General features: G+C 41.7%; 1 long non-coding RNA gene across 1 annotated transcript; it reads left to right on the top strand.

Moving 5' to 3' along the window:
- The first annotated feature begins 7,310 nt into the window (after positions 1–7,310).
- On the top strand, positions 7,311–16,188 carry LOC135272570 (uncharacterized). Its single transcript, XR_010340588.1, has 2 exons — positions 7,311–10,669; positions 11,917–16,188. It is a non-coding gene; the product is annotated as an uncharacterized LOC135272570 (long non-coding RNA).
- Positions 16,189–16,594: the final 406 nt, after the last annotated feature.

The raw sequence follows: 16,594 nt of genomic DNA, 5'->3' as shown, positions 1-16,594 counted from the left end.
CACCATGAGCTCCCTGTGGACCGAATAGGGAGAAACCTGGAGGGGGTTACCTAGCAGGCTGGGCAGCATTTGATTCAAACAGAAATTTGTGGATCAAAATGATAGCTTTGGGTTTTTATGAAGCAGAGAAAATCATCAGGTTCCAAACCAATTCAATTTAGTTTCAGGGTAAAATAAAAAAAAAGGAGATATTTCAGTGTTTGCATTATTTTTCCCCCCAAGAATGGTAAGTAAAAGGCAAAGAAATAAGGAGCAAGCTGTAAGAAGCCTGGCAACGTAGACTGTTTTCAAACCAACCTGTCACCTCCTTTTGGTTAGTTTCAAGCTCAAACTCAACAGTGATAAACATTTCCTTAGGGGTGCTTGGTCGGCCAGGGGCTCATGGGACTTACTTGCCAGAGCTGCATGTAAGGTTTACGTAGTGGAAGCTCTCTTTTACTGAGCTGTGCTTCTCTGTATGAAGAAACAAAATTATCGGAAGCCAAATCCTGGCAAAGCACTCAGCTGAACATTTGCTAGAGCTCAGTAAACATTTCATTAAAACAACTCTCAAGGGACTAAGTGATTATCTCCAGATGCCAAGACACTGCAAGCCCTCAGCCTGGAGCACAATGACATTTTAAGTTTGAAGAGCTAACATTGCCTCCTATATAGCATTACAATATAGCTCTTGAAAATTCTTTTCATGAATAAATGGTAGGTGTTTCCGACTGATTGGCAACATTTGTGGAAGACAAGAACTAGGGGTCGTCTTACATTCCTTGCTGATGGTTTGGTAATGTGCGCTTATATTCTCACAGTTGATTTGCGTAAACCTGGACAGTGATGTGCCGAGGAGGGACTGAGGCTCCGAATAAGGAATGAGCACCAGAGTGGAAAGGAAACCAACTCCTGCTTTCAGGCAAACTGACATTGGAGTCATTCTAACCCAAAAGGAAAGCTGGAGCATCCATCAGCAGTGATGTCTCATTTTTAAACCAGGAGCGATAAATGGCACAAAGCATCATAGAAGCAAATGATATCATGAAGGCATCTAGGAGGAGAATGGAAGTGTTGCATAAGATGGGTTTTGCACATCCCTGTTCCTGACTTGGCTGCCTCCCCTCTCACCATGGTTTCCAGTGAATCTGCTAAGCCTCACCAAAGAGCAGGCCCACATAGTATCCACTCCATGAATTTGTCTCTATTTCAAAATCTTTACTGAAATGAAGTATTACCTGTATCAGATTGTTCTTTAACATTACTAGGACATTCAAGCAACAAATCAACAGGGGCCACAGGGAGGAAAATTTATTTCTTCTCCACATTTTAAGAGTGATACTCCCACCTCAGCCTCCAGAGTAGCTGGGAGCATGGGTGTGCACCACCACACCTGGCTAATTTTCCTATATTTGTAGAGATGAGGTTTCACCATGTCACTTAGGCTGGTCTTGAACTTCTGGCCTCAAGTGATCACTTTCCTTGGCCTGCAAAAGTGCTGGGATTACAGGCATGAGCTTCCACACCCAGCCAAAAGGTAATGAGCTCTAAATTTTAGCAAGCAGTCCTTTTGGATGGTCAATCACTGAAATTCAAGATCTCTATAAACTAAAATTTGCTGCTTTGCAAAGATTGATTAAAACCTGGTTAGACTAATAAAAACACCCAAAACACAAATTGCTTATAGCAGAAATGAAAGAATATTACTGCAGACCACATATACATATCAAAATTATAATACACACATTTTACCAATTAATTTGAAATAACTTTTTTGCCAACAAGCTTGAAAATAAATAAATTTCATTGAAATCAATTTGTAAAATGACACAATGGGAAATAGGCAATCTAAATGGTCATATATCTGTTGAAGAAAATGTAATAAAAAATCTTTCCAAGAAGAAATCTTCAGGCCCTGCTGATTTCACTATCGAATTCTATCAACAAACGGATAAAGAAAAACGTACACAAACTCTCTACAAAACAGAAGAGGGGGGAATTTTTTCCAGTGTATTTTATGAAGTCAGATATAATGTCAATATAAACACCTGACAGGCTGGGCATGGTGACTCATGCCTGTAATCCCAGTACTTTGTGAGGTCCAGGCGGGTGGACCACCTGAGGTCAGAAGTTCGAGAAAACCTGACCAACATGGTGAAACCCTGTCTCTACTAAATACAAAAAATTAGCTGGGCATGGTGGCATGGGCTTGTAACCTCAGCTACTTGGGAGGCTGAAGCAAGAGAATCCCTTGAACCCAGGAGGCAGAGGTTGTAGTGAGCCATGATTGCACCGTGCACTCCAGCCCGGTGACAGAGTGAGATGGTCTCAAAACAAACAAACAAACAAACAAAAAACGACAACAACAACAAAAACCTGGCAAAGACAACACAAAAAGAGTAAATTATACATTAGTTTCTGTTATGTGCATAGCTGCAAAAATTATTTTGTGCTGCCATAATTAAATTTAATTTTAATTGTACAACTAGTGAGCGTGCAAATAAACTTTTCTTAACAACTGAACAACTGTAATAAAAGATAATATCCCATTTGACTATTACCCATATTTTTATGATTCCAAACATTAAAAAATACTTTTATATACACAAATGTAGAGGTATTAAATTTAATAACACATACATGGCTGGGTGTGGTCGCTTATGCCTGTAATCCCAGCACTTTGGGAAGCTGAGGCAGGCAGATCATCTGAGGTCAGAAATTCAAGACCAGCCTGGCCAACATGGTGAGACCCTGTCTGTACTGAAAATACAAAGAAAATAACGGCATGGTGGCAGGTGCCTGTAACCCCAGCTACTCGAGAGGCTGAGGCAGGAGATTCACTTGAACCTGGGAGGCAGAGGTTGCAGGGAGCCAAGATTGCACCATTGCACTCCAGCCTGGGTGACAAGAGTGAATCTCCATCTCAAAAAGAAGCAAATGGACAAACAAACAAACAAATACATTCTCAACTTGCTTTTTTCTACTAAAAATCTGTATATGTTAATTGGCTGGCTTTATTGAGGAATAATTTACATGTAATAAAATTCGACAACTTTATGTGCACAATTTGATGAACCTTAACAAATGTGCATAGTAATGTAATCACCATCACGATCACCATATAGAACATTTCTGACATTCCTAAAGCTTTCCCTCTAAACCCTATTCAGTCCATTCATAACCCTCACCCCTCAGCCCTGGCAACCTCTCATCTGCTTTCAGTTGCTATAGTTCTACATTTTCTAGAATTTCATTTAGAAGAAATCATAGTGCATAAAGTTTTTGTTTTAATCTTAACAAAACATTATCAAACACAGTTCATTTGTATATAAAAAGATAATAGGTTAAAACAATTGGCATTTATTCTAGAAATCCAAGATTAGTTTAGCACTAAAAACTAATAAATGATAAACTATAAAATATTGATGCAATAAATTGAAGAGGACAGCAAAACAATGATTCCATGTTCATGAATTGAAAGAATCAATATCATTAAAATGTTCATACCGTCCAAAGCAATCTACATATTCAACTCAATGTCTATCAAAATACCAATGACATTCTCCACAGAAACAGAAACAATATCCTAAAATTTACATGTACTCACAGGAGACCCAGAATATTCTAAGAAATGCTGAGTATTCTGGATACTGTGAAGAAACCACATTACTTGACTTCAAATTATAATATAGAACTACAAGATCCAAAACAGCATGGTACTGGCATGAAAACAGACACGTAGACCAATGGAACAGACTACAAAGCCCAGAAACAAATTCAGAGATGTACAGTGAACTCATTTTTGACAAAGGTGCCAAGAGCATACAGTTCAGGAAAGAAGAGTCTCTTTGATAAATGGTACAAGAAAACTGGATATCCATATGTAGAAGAATGAAAACAGACTCTTATCTCTCACCACATATAAAAATCAAATAAAATGGATTAAAGACATAAATCTAAGTCATGAAACTATAAACTTACTAAAAGGAAACATTAGGAAAACTCTCCAGGACATTGACTTGGGCAAATATTTCTTGGATACTGTCCCACAAGCACAGGAAACCAAAGCAAAGATGGACAAATAGGATCATATCAAATTTTAAAACTTCTACACAGTAAAGAAAGCAATCAACAAAGTGAGGAGAAACCCACTAAATGGGAGAAAATATTTGCAAACTATTCACCTGATAGGGACTAATAACCATAATATGTAAGAAGCTCCAATAGCTCAATAGGAAAAAAATCTAATAATCCAATTTAAAAACTGGCACCTGATCAGAATAGACATTTCCCAAAAGAAGACATACAAATAGAAAGCAGTTATACAAAAAGGTGTTCAATATCCACTGACCATTAAAGAAATTCTGATCAAAGCTACAATGATATATTATCTCACTCAAGTTAAAGTGGTTTTTACCCAAAAGACAGGCAATAACAAATGCTGGCGAGAATGTAGAAAAAAAAAAAAGAACCCTCTTACAGTTGATGGGAATGTGAATTAGTATGGATAACACTATGGATGCACCTCAAAAAACTAAATAGAACTACCATATGATCCAGCAATCCCACTGCTAGGCATATACCCAAAAGAAATAAATTAGTACATGGAAGAGATATCTACACTCTCAAGCTTATTGCATCACTTTTCACAACAGCCAAGATTTGGAAGCAACCTAAGTGTCCATCCACAGACGAATGGACAACGAAAATGTGGTAGATACACACAATGGAGTACTATTCAACCATCAAAAAAATGAGATCCTGTCATTTCCAGCAACATAGATGAAATTGAACATCATGTTAAGTGAAATAAGCAAAGCATGGAAAGACAAACTTCATATGTCCTCACTTACCTGTGGGAGCTAAAAACTAAAGCAATTGAACTCACAGAGACAGCGAGTGGAAGGATGGTTACCAGAGGCTAAGAAGGGTAGCAGGGGTGGTAAGCAGTTGGTCAATGGGCACAAGGATATAGTTAGATAGAATAAATAAGGCTCAGTATTTGAAAGCACCACAGGGTGACTATAGTCAACAATAAATTGTACATTGCAGAAGAATGAAGAGCAAAATTGAAATGTTTCTGACACGAAGAAATGAATAATACTTAAGGTAGTGGATACCCAGTTTATCCTGATATGATTAGTACACATTGTATGCCATAACAAAATATCTCATGTGCCCCATAAATATATAGACCTACTATGTACAAATAAAAATTAAAAATTAAAAGCTGAGCATGGTGGCTCATGCCTGTAATTCCAGAATTTTGTGAGGCTGAGGCTGGAAGATCACTGGTGCTCAGGAGTTTGAGACCAGTCTAGGCAACATAGTGAAATCCTGTCTCTACTGAAAATTAAAATTAAAAAAATAGCTGGATGTGGTGATGTGTGCTCACACTCCCAGCTATTCTGGAGGCTGAGGTGGGAGGATCACTGATTCCCAGGAATTAGAGTTTGCAGTGAGCTATGATTGTGCCACAGCACTGCAGCCTGAATAACAGAGTAAAAACCTGTCTCGAAATAAATTAAAAATTAAAAGTTCAATAAACATTTCACCATATTAACAGTATAAATGAAAATCACCATATGACTGACAAAACAAATGAAAAATATTATTTTAACAAATTGAATTGAATATTCATTTGTGATTTTTAAAATCTATTAGTAAAATAAGAATTAAAGAGAACTTCCTCAATCTGATAAAAATTATATTACAAAAAAATTTAAATCTAACATTATACTTACTAGTAAACAGCTGAGTGCGTTCCTCACAAGACTGAAAATAAAGCAGAGAGGTCAGCTCTTGCCATTTTTATACATTGTACCGGAGGGTCCTTCTTTTTTTATTTTTTATTTTTTGAGAAGGAGTTTCACTTTTGTTTCCCAGGCTGGAGTGTAATGATGTGGTCCAGGCTCACCAAAACCTCCGCCTTCTAGGTTCAAGTGGTTCTCCTGCCTCAGTATTCCAAGTAGATGGAATTATGGGTGCCCATCACCATGCCCAGCTAATTTTGTGATCCTCTTATTATTTGAACCTATATGAGTATCTACTGTGTCTTACTAATTTTCTTTTAAATATGCAATTGATTGAGGTCTTTTTGCTGTAGGACCTACAGGTTTTATCAGCAGTGAACCTGTTAGTTGTCAGGGATTGCACGGAGCTAAGGAGACTGAGGGGTGGCTGGGTGCAGGCCAGGTGGCGGGGAGTGATCCCAGGGTGGGGGTTGGGGCGGTTTGCACTTGGCTGCATCCTCCTGGCTCCTCTGGCGATAATTCCTGAAGGAGGCTTGGACTCCAGCACAGGCCCTCCTGTGGTCACAGGTGCGATCTGCCTGTGTTTGGCTTTCTCGGGGGTTCTCAGCTGCATGTCCACACGTCCATCTCAGGCTTGGATTAGCGCGAGAGAACTTCTAAGACACTCTGTCCACCTGATCTGCCCCCACAGGAGGCCAGTTCCAGGTGTCGCCACCTCTGCTGCACACTGGGCTCGCCTCTGTGTGGTTGTTCCCTCCATGTCCAGACAGCAGTGCTGAGAAGCAGGAGTCCCTGAGCTTGGAGAACAAGGCAGGGCCCCGTGGTGTGTGACTCAGATCAAAGGTGGGAAGTCAGCTCATGGAGCCGGGGGTATGTTCTTCCGACACCCTCCCCGAGGGTCTCAGGTATGTTTCTGCAGTCCAGCGACCCCCGCCACACCTCATCAAACTAATCGCCAGCCCAATCGCTGGCCACGCCATCCGATCCGAAATCCAATGGGAAGAGCAGTCCCGAGCGCCCACATCACGGTCTGAAGCGCACTCCTCCCCCACCCGACCCGAAGAGGAAAGCCGGCTCAAGGAGGTACTGAGGTCAGGACTGTCGGGGTCCAGCGCTGCTTGTGGCACGCAGCCCCCTTCCCAGAGCCGCCCCTGGCACCGCCTCCCCCGTGCACCTGTACGGCAGCAGCTGGACAGCGCCAACGTTGCGGCTCCCCAGCCGGGCACGCGAATGCGCATGCGCAAGCAGCCGGCGGCAAGACGCCAGCGCTGAGCCGGGTCTCGCGTCACAGTAACCGCCACCGTTGCCTGGGGAATGGTCTGAGCAGCTTAGGCAAGCAGGGGCCCTCTGTGGCAGTGCCTCGGCGTTTGGCAACGGCCCTTCCTCTCAGCGGGATCATGCCATGGTCCCGAGATTTGAGGAATCCGGCAGGCCGAATCAGGCTGAGAGAAGGTCCGAAGGGGCTTCAAGGATGCCCAGGGAGATCCCCAGGAATCCCCAGGATGCTTCAGGCCTGCCCAGACGGTGTGAAGGTGCCCCTCGTTGAAAGCCCTCCCGGCTGGGATTTCCAGGTACGTCCTGCCTGCCTGCCTGCCTGCCTGCCTGCCGCGGGGCTGCTCTCACCCCGAGGGGCTTCCCTGCAGAGAGCTGAACCCCGCAGCCTCAGGAGCTGCCTGGAAGTGTGTGTTTCCGTGAGAGTGTTGGATGTCTCCGTGAGTCTTCCTGTGTGTGTGAGAGTGCGTGTGCGCGTGTATCTTTCTGAGTGTGTTGATGAGTGTGTGCCTGTGTGTGTGGGTGCCACGTGCTGACACGGGTGTGGCCATTGCACTCCAGCGCGGTTTCTCTGTAGTCCGCCTACCTTCTGGTGCGGATCTGCCTTTGGCTCAGCTTGGTGGCTGCGGGGCCATTCTTTGTTTTGCTGGTGGTTTCTAAAGCCTCAGTGTAGTGGGGTCTGGCTGCCACCTGCAGATGTACTAATCTCCTGTCCATCCCGAGGCCGGTCACTCCTCAAGAAAGAAGACAGGCGCAACACACCTAAAATCAAACTCCTCCAAGGGCCCTTGGTCCTGCGACACATCTAGGGCTGGAGGGACCCTAGCCTTCCCTTCCTCAGGTCCCCTTGAGGGGATACACTGGTGTCCTCAAACTTATGTGTATTTCATATACTTAGGATTCTTGTTAAAACACAGGCTGCAATTCGTGTGTCAGAGTGAGCCTGTGATTCTGTATTTCTTGGAGGCACTCAGGGGATTCCAGTGATTTTGGGTCATGATTGACATTTCGAAGAGCAAGTGTCAGTATTGCTCTTTTGAAGTAAGAAGTGTCGACGTAGGATCTGCATTTAAAGGTCTTTTCTGGATATAGTCTTCATTTTTCTTCCTAATTACTTTAGTAATATCACTAAAACACACTGATTGGCAATATAAACAGAAATTAGGTTTATGTTTTCTGTCACAAATTATGAGCTTAGACAAATCAATCATTTCATGTTTCAACCATTGCATATTACTAAAAATAGTTTTACTCTTCTCAAACTGTGCCCTTTTAACTTATTTTATACTCACTCTCTGAATTCTTGGGATATGCTCTACATGTTTACTTGACTATAGTTTTGGCTTTTATAGAATTTCAAATAAGTTCTATAAAAGCCAAATCTATAAACAAAATTTTACAGTGTAATTAAAATGACTTCACTGAAGAAAGTGGAAAATTAAGTTGCTGGCCTAAGGAACTTTGAAAATGAGGAAATTCTACAAGTTTAAAGTGTAAAGAAACTGCACATAAGCGCCCTATTCTAATAGTTGAACATGTTTCCAAGAAGGGTACAGCTTTACATTTCTGATATTGCTATGCCTGTGTCCTGAAACTGTGTGACTAAGTAATACAATGGCCTATGGTGGGATGGGGTTCCTCACTTTGCAGTGGGTATTTACAGACATCAAGGAAGGAAGGCTAGAAAGGTCCATGTGGCGACATAGTTGGGGGAAGAGACCAGTGTGTTCACATTTGAATGTAATAAAGTTACAGAAGATTAGACACATAGTTTCGATGTGTCCATAAACATGGGTTCGTGTAAACATGCACATTTACTAGGCTAGTTGCTTGAGAGGTTCTACAAGTCCTTAAACCACATTAACAATAGACATACCCAGTGTCACCATTTTTTAAATTTTAATACTATTCTTTAACATCAGAAACAAGCAATCTTTGGGAAAATGGTTGCTTCTATGCACGAAAAAGGCAATATAGAAAACGAGCTTAGAATTTATTGTAATACCAAGAAGCAGGGAAGTGTTCAAAAACCAAAGGATGAGGTATGCTCATAAGGATGCAGGATCCAAACTAAATGAGCTCCCAGTGCCTGGTAAAGCTGTGGTGGTTTCAACAATAAAATGAATAATGTAGCATGGACCTTCTCCAGAGTATGAAGTACACATCCATAAACCAATATGGATATTAATAGATGATTAAATAAAGAATAATGGGAAGAAGAACACATCTCCTTACAGAAGCATTCCAAATATCTTAGGTGGATAGTCCTCCAATCAAGTAGGTGAAGTTTAAACATGAATGAGTTATTTGTGGCCTGAGATTAGAGACAAGGAAAAAATTCACTATTAGTGTATTTTATAATGAGATTTCAGACATAATGCCAAAGACATGATCTATGAATGAATAAAATTTTACATGTCTTTAATTTAAATTTGTGCAGGCACACACATATTTTTTCTGCAATACACACTGATAAGGGCATAAAAGGCAACCACAGGCTTGGAGAAAATACTTTCAAGTTACATATTTGTTACATAAATTATTTTAATTTGTTAAATGACTTTTATAATCAATACGCAAGTAAACTTACAACTAATCAAAAGAAAACAATGCAGTTAAAAATGAACCAACTATCAGGAGGAGCATCTCACCAAATCTATATAAAATTGTTAAATATTAATCTTTTATTTGGGATGTGTGCATTTAAACAAAAATTAGATGCCATTACTCACCTACTAGAATGGTTAAAACACAGAATTCCCATAAGGATAAATGGCAATATGAATGTGGAAAGCTAAGAACTATCATGGATTGATGGTGGAGAATTCAGTGGCACACGCATAAAATGAGACACTTTTTGGCATTTTTTATAGAGATAATACAGAGTTAAAATGTGAACTCATGTTTGTCTTCCAAAATATTTACAACACTGATTCAGAAACTGATGTTTACAAATATACCTTTAGAGGAAGTTCTATATCAGCTTTATCAATTTTATTCATTCTCTAATCCCTGAAATTTGCTCTTAGAATGAATGTCGTATGAAAAATCTCTCAAATAACTAAAATTTCTAAAATTCATATTTATATTGTTCTTTTCTTTAAGGACTTAATGTAATTTTCTAAGAAAGTCTCCAATCTAATAACCCCTGTCATCTCCTCCATGCCAGCACAGCTGCCTCCTCCCTGGGGTTTCTGACACTCTCAGGATGTGGTTTTCACACTGTGTCTCTCATACAGTAATACACGGCCATGTCCTCAGATCTCAGGCTGCTCAACTCCATGTAGGCTGTGCTCGTGGACGTGTTCCTGGTCATGGTGACAATGCCCTGGAACTTCTGTGCATAGCTTGTGCCACCAGTGTTAGTGTTGATCCATCCCATCCATTCAAGCACTTGTCCAGGGGCCTGTCGCACCCAGTGCATGTAGTAGCTGGTGAAGGTGTATCCAGAAGCCTTGCAGGAGACCTTCACGGAGGCCCCAGGCTTCTTCATCTCAGCCCCAAACTGCACCAGCTGCACCTGGGAGTGGACAGCTGTGGAGAGGAGACAGGAGTAGATGAGATCTCTCTGGACTGGATCCAGTTCCCATGTCAGCCCTGGAACTGAGGGTTCTCTTACCTGTAACTGCTGCCACCAAGAGGAGGATCCTCCAGGCCAGTCCATGGTGAGATGCTGTGCTGTGGGGTTTCTGTAGGGGAAGGATGTGGTTGTTGTGTGATTCTCTCTGGGCAAGGACAGATCTGTATTTACCTCGGTAGACACCAGTGAATTTGCATATTCACGAGGCAGGTATTTCATAGCTCAAGACACCCCACCCTGAGGAAGAAGAGAGGTCACACCTGGACCACACCACAGTGGGATGCTGAGCTCCCTGCCCTGAACTTTGTTTCTTGATATTTTTCCTCTGGCATGCTCAGAAGTCCAGGAAGACAGAATCCCTCTCACAGAAACCCAGGGTCTCACAGGGCATGGTCCTCAGTGTGATTCCTTGTTCCTATGGCACACTGACAACCTGAGCATTTCCTGGGCCTTGCCCTCTCCACATCTGACTTCTGGGATGGGTGTGTCTCCCGATAGTAACACCCATTGAATTAATAAAACCACTCTCAATTCCTAACTATAAATACATTTGAAAGGCGTAGACATTTCTCCTTTTAAATGTGGTTTGCATTAAATTTTTTGAGTTGGGTATAGGCTACATATACAAGAGAATACTTAAAGACACATCAGTGCTTGCTAAATACTTATTTAACTTTTATGTCATTATAGCGTTGAAATAAGGAATATTCAGTCCTTGAGAGGAAACCCCTTCCCTCCTGTGCACCTGCTCCAGGGCTGGGTCCTGTGCATCCTGAGCGCCCCCTGCAGCTCTGCTCCTGCCCTGCAGGGAAGTTCCTGTCTGGGCTCACAGAGAATTCTCCCAGGGTCTCAAGCCCAGTATGAAGCGCTTGCACTCTGGCTCAGAATGCTCCTCAGTGACAGCAATTGCTTCTCACACAACCTCTTAAATTAGGAAATTGGCCTCAGAAAAACCAACATAATCTATAGGGAGACCTTAGCACAGGAAGCAAGGAATCACTAAAGCCACCAGAGAGCCCTTTCCCTGGAGCTGCTGATGCACTGATACGGTCCAGACACGTGGCGAGTCCAGGAACTGAGGGAGACTTTGGGGCAGCCTCTTTTTTTAGGGTTCTGTGCTTGACGTTTACATCAGATGATAAATTTCGCATAGACCATATATCTCAAAGCCCCCCACCCTCACCATACACTCACAGTGGCATATTTACACAGTAATGAGCCTCAAATTTGCCTTCCTTCCTAGTGTCTTGCCAAAGAGAAGTACTTCCAACACTGACCCTCGTCCTGCTTATGCTTTCTGTTGTTACTGGTTTTTTTTTCTTCCCCAAACAGAGCTAAAACAAACTCAGTGCTACCAGAGATTTGGAAAGTGTCTTCGCTTTGTTTTTGCCTGTTCTCACCTGGGAACCCTGCAGATGCCCCATGAGAGGTAGATCTAAGGCCACTGAGGGAGGGGCCGTGACCTTGGTCCTGAAGCTGTTGGTCTCAGAGACTTTAGATAGCTTTCATGTCCTTGATGTTTCAATGCATAGACTCTGTCAGAGGACCAGAAATTAGGGAAACCAAAGGCAGTTTTGGTTTCCCTAAGTTCTAATCCTCAGACAGAGTCTGTGCATTGCTACACTTTTCTCTTTAATCCAGATCAATCATATTGGTGAGGAGGTGATATGATGGGCAGGGGAGCAGGATATTTTCTTGAAATCTAATTCCAGTGTTGTCTTGCTGCTTCTTCTCTGTGCTGCGCCCTTTACGAGGGGTCTCCAGTGGTTCAGCTGATTCTCCTCCATCCTCTACTCCCCCTCCTGGCTGCGGCATCCACAGATTATTCTCTTGAATCTCACCCCGGTTGTTTTGTGAATTATACCCCTTTTCATGACACACAAAGGCTAAGATGAAGCTGCCTGGGATGGAAAAGAATCGCTCCCCCTCACACAGAATAAAGATCTTGGAGTACTTTTTCTCTGTATTCATCAGAAAATAGTTCTCCTGATGACAGAGCCATGAGGGAATCTGTTTGGATTCTCATCTTGAGAACCCAGAAGTTTCTGAAGGAAAATTCCATAAAAGTGTGGGGTATGCAGTCCCCAGGAGTTCTTACCCTATTCATGGCCACACCTGTCCTCCAGACAAGTATGGAATTGCCATGTAACTCTTCCCACCAGCTTGTGCTGTTAACTGAAGAATCACCCAATTTATAAACTTAGAAAGGAAACTTTATTTCTGATAAAGGGTTGAAGCTGCAGGAGGGCCATCTTAACAGGCTGGGAAGCAAAGCCTCCCACAGAGCCTCTGAGCAGGCACTTCAAAAGAGGGGAAGAGGAGTTGACCAGTGTACACACTCAGCAGCCTGTAGAAGGAGCTATGGATATTCACGTGGTGGGCAGGCTCTCATGTGTAAAAAGCAAACACATCTGTTACATGCATTTTGTATTTGCTTTGGGGTGAGGACTTAAGAACTAAATGAATTACAGTCTCACCCTGTACATCAGAAGGGCTTTGTACAGGGGCAGAAAGACACACAGTGCACAGTCTCTGTAAATTGGCCAGGACAAGTTTCTGGTCAGTGGTCTCTTCTCAGGAGAAATTTGCTGAAATCAGTCTCTTGTCCAATCAAAGCTCTATTTGTGGCTGTGGAACAGGGGCACAGTTACCTTGTGTCTGGAGTTCCATGAGCTTCAAATGATTTAATATTGCTTATCTCAGGACCAGTGCTTACACAGCTACTAGAGAAAAAAAAAAAAGCCCTGTGGCTGTTACAACATAGTCACATAGTCTATTTTTTAAGTGTAGGGGCGAATGATGTAATTGTTTCCTGCTGTGACCTTAGATCTTGTTTATAATTTGGTATTTTATTGCCATAGAAAGTTTATTCTCTCAATCTGATAATCTCTATTTTAATGTCTTTCTAGTTTTGGAGTCCTGATTTTCCCTGAAATTTCATTTCTTCAACAGATACAAAAAGTCATCGATAATCAATTTTCCAGGCTTTTATTATTGTAAGAATGTGGGCGATGATTGATGTGCTCTTTACATATTAAAGCAGAAACCAGAAGTAGCTTCAGAGATCACCATTGACCTAATATGAGCAGCAGGAATCTCATCTCATTAAGTGCAAATGGCACCACACAGATGTAGCTGAACATGCAGTGACACGGAAGACCCGCAGCACAGGACACATATGAAAAGTGCTTATGGTTCTGAGTATCTGTCCAGGAGTTGGAATTCAGATGCAGGGATAGACTCAGTTACCTGTTGGGTGATACTGTGTTTTGGAAGCTTATTCCGACTCCTGCACTGGATTTGGTAGCTGCACCTGGACCCGCACACATAAAAGAGAAACTCTTATTAATTAACTCAAGACCTGCCACTAAGAAAGCTGTCCCAGGGAAGGGGCAGAGCAGGGGCCTCTGCTTTTGAACCTGTGGCTGTGCAGGGAGGGTCAGGAGTGTGACCCGTTTCCTTCTGCTCCCCCTGCCGGCTGCACAGACAACTGCAACCAGGAGCTTTACATGGCTAAGTACATAAAATACGTGATAGTTCTAGAGAAATGTAATACACGCATGAAGGAGTGAGGAACCTTAATGAAATTAAAATAATGCAAATATATCCAATAAGTATACAACATTATAAGAGGTTATCATGGAAAAGACAACAAACAAATATTAAAAAACCTGTGTGTGTACGTGTGTGAGGTACTATTCTTGCAAACTAAATCATAATTTTCTAAATAAAGTCCTTCAAGTAGGTAGAGAATCTTTGCCTTTGATTGCCACAAAGATGCAGAAGGATCTGTCACCAGGATTCCAGGGCCATCCTAGTGATTTCCTATCCTAATCCTGAGGACGGGGTGCTTCCAACTCTGAGAATCAGGATGCTGTAGTTGATTGCGTGAGAAGAGAAAGTGGAATTTTCTGTGGGAAAAGATTGGTGTGAACGTAATTTTCGAGTAAATAAGTTTATTCTACCATTAGACACAGTCACATCATGCGATGTGTGTGGCTTTTGACATTAGCAATATTGTTATTAGCAATATTATTGGGGTGTTCCCTGGAAAATGACCAATTGTCACAGAAATAACTTGAGTAGTTTCCATTTCAGTTTTTTTCACACTAAATTCACTGAGTTTACTATATTTGAGACTGGAAATTTCAGGGCATGGGTTACAAAAGATGTAGTGGAAGGTCTCCTGGGGGTTAGATGCCATTCAGCTAAAGGAGGACCCAGGTTCGGCCCGAGGCTCCCCTCCTCATCTATCCCACATCTGCTCCTCATATTGTCCCTTCCTGCCTGAGTCCTGAATGTCTCTGTGGTCCTGGACAATGCACATCTGGGGCAATTGCTTCCTAGATGTGTATCCACAGGGCAGGCTGCTGTACCTAATGGTTGAGATGGAGCTGGGCCTGGATCCACCCAGGAGGCCCCACCCTGAGCACTGGGCTTTCTCCCACCAAGGAGACATAGTCAGCTGAATGTCCCCCACTTCACAGAACTACCAGGAGGCAATTTTAGTCAAATTCTAACATACTTCATCTATGTAATCCAGTAATCATGCTTTTAAGTGTTTATCTATCTGACTTTAAAAGTATGTCCACAAAGAAAACTGCATATGAGTAATTACAGTAGCTTCATTTATATTTTCCCAAAACTATAAACATTCAAAAGGTTCTTCTGTAGGCGAATAAGCAATCTGTGGTAATTCTTATAATGGAATAATTTAGCCATTATAAAGAACAGCTGTCAAACCATGAAAATCTTGAATGACTTTTAAATACATATTGTTAACTAAAATAAACCACCAGTCTGATAAAGCTACACAATATATAATTTAATTCATTTGGCAACCTGGAGCAGGCCAAACATCAAACAAAATGAACAAATTTGTATTTGCCAGTAATTTGGGGAGAAAGTGAGAATGTGTAAAAAACAGAAGACTTTAAAGGGTGACAAAACTATTATGTATAACATTGCCATGGTAGATATGTGATGTCATAAATTTGTCAAATTCCACAGAATATATAGCATGAAGGCTAGATCTTACTTTACAAAATATTAAAAGTCAGTAAGAAATTAGAGACCCCAGGATGGAATGCAGACTATATAGAAGATATCTGATGTCTTTAAAATACATGAAATAACATCACTGAGGAAAGTAGGTCAACGAAGCTGCTAAATAAAGAAACTGCACATCAGCACTGTCCTCTAGTTGATGGAGATGTTCCACAAAGGAGCACAGCTTACCATTTGTGATTCCACACTACAGGAGTCCTAGAACTGGACAACACAGGGAACAGAGGGTGTGTGGTGGGAGGGTGTTCCTCACAGTTGGAGTGGGAGATACAGACAGCAAGGAAGAAGAGTGAGAAATGTCCACGTAGTAGTGGATTAGGGTGAACGTGCTGGTAAGTTTGCATGGTTGGCATAATGTGCATACAACAAATTATTAGATAAAAATACTTCATTGAAGAAAGTGGAAAATACACTCTGACCTAAATGACTTTGGAAATTAGGCTATTCTGAAAGTCTAAAGTGTAAATAAACTGCACATAGCACTGTACTCCAGTAGATAAACATGTTTTCCACTGGGGTACAGCTTCACAATTTTCATTCTGCTTGCATGTTTACTGAAATTGTTCAGCTAAGTAATACAATGGAGTATAGTGGGTAAGGTAGATGGGTGGAGATACAAGTGGGTTCTTATTTTTAATGTATTACAGGTAAGAAGATCAGATACATAGTTTAGATGTGTCTATAAATGTGGGTTGATATACACATCCACATTCTTGGCCACTTAGTTGAGAGGTTCTAGAGGCACTTATACCCCATTAACAACACACACACCCAACTTCACAATTCTGTATTTTAGTACCATTCTTCAATGCCAGAAGGCAGCAATCCTTAGAAAAATGGCTGATTCTGTGTGTGAAAAAGATAATACAGAAAAGGAGCTTAGAATTTCTCACAACACCAGGAAACAGGGAAGTGTTCAGGAACAAAAGGAAGAGGTGTGCTG

Source organism: Aotus nancymaae, unplaced genomic scaffold (genome assembly GCF_030222135.1).
Source record: "Aotus nancymaae isolate 86718 unplaced genomic scaffold, 86718_ANA_hifiasm-v0.15.2.pri h1tg000115l, whole genome shotgun sequence".
NCBI classification, from domain to species: Eukaryota; Metazoa; Chordata; class Mammalia; order Primates; family Aotidae; genus Aotus; species Aotus nancymaae.
Note: the sequence above shows the minus strand (reverse complement) of the source record. Positions and strands in the feature narration are given on the sequence as shown.